This window comes from Oncorhynchus nerka, linkage group LG6 (assembly GCF_034236695.1).
Source record: "Oncorhynchus nerka isolate Pitt River linkage group LG6, Oner_Uvic_2.0, whole genome shotgun sequence".
In the NCBI taxonomy this organism is placed as follows: Eukaryota; Metazoa; Chordata; class Actinopteri; order Salmoniformes; family Salmonidae; genus Oncorhynchus; species Oncorhynchus nerka.
Window position 1 is genome coordinate 13,082,037 of NC_088401.1, and position 6,959 is coordinate 13,088,995.

The 6,959-nt window shown below is 42.8% G+C and overlaps 1 protein-coding gene across 1 annotated transcript in view; it reads left to right on the forward strand.

Moving 5' to 3' along the window:
• Positions 1 to 391: 391 nt before the first annotated feature.
• LOC115117765 (semaphorin-5A-like) overlaps positions 392 to 6,959 on the forward strand; it is a 251,760-nt gene continuing 245,192 nt past the window's right edge. The window contains exon 1 of the mRNA XM_065019047.1: positions 392 to 859. The gene's annotated coding sequence lies outside the window, so the exon portion shown is untranslated. The remainder of the gene's footprint in view (positions 860 to 6,959) is intronic.

Consider the following 6,959-nt stretch of genomic DNA (forward strand, 5'->3'; position numbering starts at 1 on the left):
ATATGTGGTTGTCTCACCTAGCTACCGGTAAGTCCCTCTGGATCTCTGGATCTGCTAAATGAAAGTAGGCTTTTGACTTCATCTCTGAGAACATACTTATGGAACGCTATGACCCCTATGGGTTCCCAACAAGTTTCATCAACATAATGAAATGTATGTCTGCCGACTCCGTATGCAAAGTGCATGTAAAGGGCCAACTGACAGAGGATATATTAATTAAAGATATTAAATAAAATAAATAAAAAACAAGAGTTGACGAAAACAACTGTATGTATCTCAAGAGAAACGAAACGGAGGTTTTGAAGCTGATCTTGTAAACATTTTTAAAAAGCAAAGTAGGGGCGCAATGTTCGTTCAGTTCCTTTTAAAATCCTGCGAACTCTATGTCTATCACAGAGCGCTTGCCTTGCACGCAGCAACCAACATAGCGCGCGCACTCTGCAAAGCTCCGCCAGATCATCCTTCGTGCTACAGTTATAACAAAGTTTAAAGTGTCCGCGTCGCTTGGTTTGCGTCCTGGTCCCTTGTCTCAGTGACCGAGGCGATTGTCTGTGAGCTGCAGCGGAGCTCAGCAGTGCGTTGCTGTGTCCAGTTACGTAGCGCGCTGGGCGAGGAGACACGAGGACAGAAAAATATACGACCCTGGAGAGACGGCATAGAGAGAGAGACCTGGGAAATGTGCTGAGCAGTCAGAGACTGAGTTACTGGACGTTTTGGATATGAGAACGCAAACTGTGATTACTCTATCTTTACCTTCATTTCCCCGAGCCACGCCAACGCTCATCTTCTTCTTCAGACTGGTTGAAACTCGCAGCTTCGCTCCTGCTAGATGAACGGGAGTAGTTGGAGATTTCATTTGGTGAGTGGTTTATAAATCTTGGCACTTGAATTGCATTACCTTGACTATATTTTCTTCTTTCCGAATTATACCTTTCACTGAACTGATTAAAGTGCAGTCTTGCAGTCTAAATACTGCAACCTCGGGAGTTTTTATTTTACTGGAGAGAGATTAAACGTTTCCACCTGCTCTGTTCTGTTGTTGTGCACGATTCAACTGTTCATATAGCTAGAATAAATGCACTTTCACCATATAATAATAATAATAATATTAGCCGATGATATTATTCACAAAATAATAAGAATATCCCGGTGTAGAAGTTTGCAGTGTTTCTCTGAACTGTTTTAGTACCGCTTGGTGGTGCTGACGCTGTGATTATTCCCCCCTCACACGCGCTTCATAACATTCTCGCCTGCCCTATGTAGGTCGATACATTGCGATTCAGATATGAATTTGTATAATAAAATATCCACTGGTAATGAAGGCTCGTTTCTCACGGTGTTTTGGTCTGTGTAATTACATAGGTAGGCCTACCGGTCCCATCCTATGATTACACTGTCAGTCTTACCCTTTGCATCTTCTCTGTACCCATAGACACATTACATGTGTACAAATCAGCAGCCAAGTAATTACGCTTTAATTGAAGCACAGTAACACATTAGTTTACAACATATTTGGAGTGAAATGTAGTTGGATTTTGTGTGAATTATTGTAATTGACTTTGGTAAGAAACTATTTCCTAGTAAAAGAAAATCCCCCCCAAAATCTGATTAGAATCCAATAGAAAATCCGATTTTGGAACATATCCTATAGGATTTTAGGACTGGTCCCAAAATCGTATAGGATTTTTCATTTGGATTCATGTATTGGAATCCTATAGGGTCCTATAAAATAGAATCCTAAAGGATATAATCCCATAAGAGTCTAATGGGACAGGTTCCAAAATCTGATAGTATTTTTCAATTGGATTCTTGCATTGGAATCCAATAGGATTCTTTTGGAAAAACCACCAATCCAATAGGATTCTTTTGAAAAAAAAATCACGAATCCAATAGGATTCTTTTGGAAAAATCACTAATCCAATAGGATTCTTTTGGAAAAACCACTAATCCAATAGGATTTTTGACAGGTTACAATCCTGTTGGACAATGTTTCCAAATTGAACAGGAGGTGGATGTAAGGTCTTGTTCTGTTACGGAATCCTGGATATATGTTTTGTTGTTGTTGACTACTTGACAGTTATTTTGAGGACATCAAGTGCAGCAGGTGTTACATTTCCCTTCTGTTGACTTCGAATGCATCAGGATTGGCACTTTTTCTGCGTGGGCACATTTTGCCTTGGTACTCCTCAGTAACAGTACACTACATTGCCATCCATTCTAATCCAACACCACAGATTCTGTCTTGTCAGCCCATTACGTTTTACGAACCTTTAGTTAGAGACTGGAATCGCTTACAGTATGTCTGTATTGCCAAATTTAAAGCTTCATAAGAAAACAAAGACAAGGATATATAATGCACAATTTCATTGTCCACACTTGTGCTTCAATACCTTTTTGAAGACAAACTATTCACTCCAACACATTGTATTTTACAAAACAGGCTTTAGTCTGTAATCTTTGAACTCAACTCTGGACTTGGAAGCCAGTTCCACTGCATTGTTTCATTGTTCCCTCTCTAATCAGGGACTGATTTAGACCTGGGACATCAGTTCCACTGCACTGTTTCATTGTTCCCTCTCTAATCAGGGACTGATTTAGACCTGGGACATCAGTTCCACTGCACTGTTTCATTGTTCCCTCTCTAATCGGGGACTGATTTAGACCTGGGACATCAGTTCCACTGCATTGTTTCATTCTTCCCTCTCTAATCAGGGACTGATTTAGACCTGGGACATCAGGTCCACTGCATTGTTTCATTCTTCCCTCTCTAATCAGGGACTGATTTAGACCTGGGACATCAGTTCCACTGCACTGTTTCATTGTTCCCTCTCTAATCAGGGACTGATTTAGACCTGGGACATCAGGTCCACTGCATTGTTTCATTGTTCCCTCTCTAATCAGGGACTGATTTAGACCTGGGACATCAGTTCCACTGCACTGTTTCATTGTTCCCTCTCTAATCAGGGACTGATTTAGACCTGGGACATCAGTTCCACTGCATTGTTTCATTCTTCCCTCTCTAATCAGGGACTGATTTAGACCTGGGACATCAGTTCCACTGCATTGTTTCATTCTTCCCTCTCTAATCAGGGACTTATTTAGACCTGGGACATCAGTTCCACTGCATTGTTTCATTCTTCCCTCTCTAATCAGGGACTGATTTAGACCTGGGACATCAAGTCCACTGCATTGTTTCATTCTTCCCTCTCTAATCAGGGACTGATTTAGACCTGGGACATCAGTTCCACTGCACTGTTTCATTCTTCCCTCTCTAATCAGGGACTGATTTAAACCTGGGACACCAGTTCCACTGCATTCTTTCATTCTTCCCTCTCCAATCAGGGACTGATTTAAACCTGGGACACCATTTGTGTCCAATTCATTATCAGGTAGAACAGAAAACCAGCAGGTTCAGGACCTCGTAGGGTCAGAGTTTAATACTCCCTTGTCTATAAGATGCATCCCAATGGTGGGCCGTTATAAAGGGGTTGAGGTGACAGTGTGTATGACCTGTGTATGACCTGTTCAGTGTGTGACTGTGTGAGTTCACCTCACCTCAGAAACCTAACTGTCTAGCTCCTGACATCAGCTCCTTATTGGCCTTATTTCCTCCTGAGTGTCTCTTTCCATCATGTTAGGTGGTGTAGGAGGATGAGCTATCCTCTGTCTTTTACTGCTGAGAGCATTCAGAAACCCTCAGACCCGCATGAATATGAATGCGGCTGTGGGAATTACCTCAGAAATATCTCTTTATATCGCAACTCAACAATTACAGGTCTTTGTGACATTTCTACTGTACTTTGTCATAGTGATGGATGTTTCAAATAATTATGAATGTATCTTTTTTTCCTGAAGGAAGTGATGAACACGGCAATAGGCCTACTGTAATCCCAGAGCCTTTTCTGCTGTGTGGATGGTGCTGTCTCATACTGTGCACCCCGCGACTAACAGTGACCTCAATCCAGATGGCTGAATTACTCAGAGAGTTTTGGCAGAGTTCCCAGAGTTCACCTCTCAGAAAGGCCTGCTCGGCTCGGCCCGTTCAAATCCCTGAAAACACGATAGAGAGAGGTAGAGATAAAAGGGAGAAGAGAGAGTGGAGGGGGGAGACGATGGGGGGGAAATTGATCTGATGGGATGCCTCTGCAAAGTTACTGGGTTGATATTACAGCTGTTTCAACAAGGAAAACTCACTAGACAGAGAAAACACACAATATATGCTGAAAAACACCCCACCTCCTTCCTTTCTTCTCCCAAGCACCATCACAAAGACAACCACTGAAGTGTGAACTTTACTTACAGAGAAGTAGAGCAGCTGAGCCTCTCTCTCTCTCTCTCTCTCAATTCAATTCAATTCAAGGGCTTTATTGGCATGGGAAACATGTGTTAACATTGCCAAAGCAAGTGAGGTAGACAACATACAAAGTGAATATATAAGGTGAAAAACAACAAAAATGAACAGTAAACATTACACATACAGAAGTTTCAAAACAGTAAAGACATTACAAATGTCATATTATATATATATATATATATATATATATATATATATATATATATACAATGTACAAATAGTTAAAGGACACAAGATAAAATAAATAAGCATAAATATGGGTTGTATTTACAATGGTGTTTGTTCTTCACTGGTTGCCCTTTTCTCGTGGCAACAGGTCACAAATCTTGCTGCTGTGATGGCACACTGTGGAATTTCACCCAGTAGATATGGGAGTTTTTCAAAATTGGATTTGTTTTCGAATTCTTTGTGGATCTGTGTGATCTGGGGGAAATATGTATCTCTAATATCTCTAATATCTCTCTCTCTACCTCTCTCTCTCTCTCTACCTCTACCTCTCTCTCTCTCTACCTCTACCTCTCTCTCTCTCTCTCTCTCTCTCTCTGTCTCTGTCTCTCTCTCTCTCTCTCTCTCTCTCTCTCTGTCTCTCTCTCTCTCTCTCTCTCTCTCTCTCTACCTCTCTACCTCTCTCTCTACCTCTCTACCTCTCTCTCTCTCTACCTCTCTCTCTCTCTCTCTCTCTACCTCTCTACCTCTCTCTCTCTCTCTCTCTCTCTACCTCTACCTCTCTCTCTACCTCTACCTCTCTCTCTCTCTGTGTCTCTCTCTCTGTTTCTCTCTCTCTCCCTCTTTCTCTCTCTCTCCCTCTTTCTCTTTCTGTCCCGCTCCTTCTCTCTCCAGTCATTTGGTGTGAATAGCAGCATATGATTAGCTGGTGTGATTGATATTTGCTCTGTGCTGGGAATTTGCCTGCTCGCTGACAAGGAACCCCAGCACAAACAAAGCAATTAGTCGCTGTTTGGAGAATACTGGAATGAAAGTGACCTCACGGACCCCGGCGTTCTCTGCGGTCACTATAGAGACAGATTGAGCGACAGCACCATTGTTGACCCGCTTTGTGATTGGGCATCTCTTTGGGGAAGGGACTTGGGATTGGGAGCAGGACAGAATGCTGTTTAGGATTAAAAGACACATTGTCATGTGTGTGTGTGATCTAAACTGACATTACTCTCTGTATCTCAGTGCTCTTAAAAATACTTGTGTTACTAATTCAACTGACACGGGCTGGAGAGGACCACTAAAAGAAACTGGCCTTACATAGTAAACCCTTCCAATAACATAGTAGATGAGTTTGTAGTCATTGGTTTGAAATGTTTTTTTATCCCACACACATTCTCCCATTGATTTAATGCTGGTCGAAGCAAACATTATTGTCCAACTAAAAACCACATACTTCCTCCCTGACCCCCCAACCCTCTAGTGGTCCGTTCTATCACCCCCCCCCCCCCCCCCTTTAGTTTAGATTTAATGTAGATCCACTTAGTCACCATCTCCTCTCTTCCCTGTCCAGTAGCCTCTTCTGGCTAGAGTAAAGGTCCTTCTGTAGGATGAAGTATCAAAGAGCCGCCCGGCTGGAGGCTTGTAACCTTGGCACAGACATCCTACACCTAGGGATGTTGGATAAAGATGGGTGATGAGGACCATCTTTGTGGAGCTGGGTAGACATCGGCACAGATCTAGCATCAGTTTCCCCACTCTCTAAAACCTGACTTTAACTATAAGGTCTGGAGACAGGTATAAGGTTAGCATGACCTTACCTGATAAAGCACCATACTTCCAATTGTATTTGTCACAGAAAAGTGAAATGTGAAAATAAGAGCCATGATTATTTTCCTTCTCTCTGCTGTTCATCACCCTTGTTTATTTATCCATTTTCGAGATGTGCACGTTCCCATGACTACCCCCGTGGGTCATGGCAGGTGATTGCGGTTTCCGTGGGATACAATGGGGATAATGGAAATGTTGACAGAATGAAACTTCACCATCCGTCGCTCCCTGATTAAAGGCCAGCATCATTGGAGTGGCTGGTCAGTGGTTACCATAGTTACTGCAGAAGGATGCAACATGTTGTCAACCTCTTGTTGTTTTCTGAGTGCTTCTATGGTTGTGATCCTGGCTGAATTACACTGCCAACACCTGTTGTTGTCATATGGAAGGCACAGCACGCGGTTCACTCAAGTCAAGGCCGGTTCAATTCTACGGCCATAAGTGCTATTTGAAGAAAATCAGCATGTCTGTGAATATATGGAGGATATTTAGTCAAATACTGAGACTCTGTTCTGGCAGTGGATAAGGGAGCAGTTTATGCAAAATAGGTGTAATGGGAGATAGAGTTAGAGAGGAAGAAGAGGAGAGTCAGAAAGGGAACAGAGATGCATGATGATTGACTGGGTACCAGTGTTCCATTTCTGAGGTTTCCCCTGACGTGAAGTGAGTCGTGCTATGTCATTGTTTTGGGGCCACCCCTCTGCCCCCCCCCACCCCCCCACTGTTCTCAGGAGGGTAGAGTCAGGGGGTGTCTGTAGTTTCCTCAGGAGGGACAGAGTCAGGGGGTGTTTGTAGTTTCCTCAGGAGGGACAGAGTCAGGGGGTGTCTGTAGTTTCCT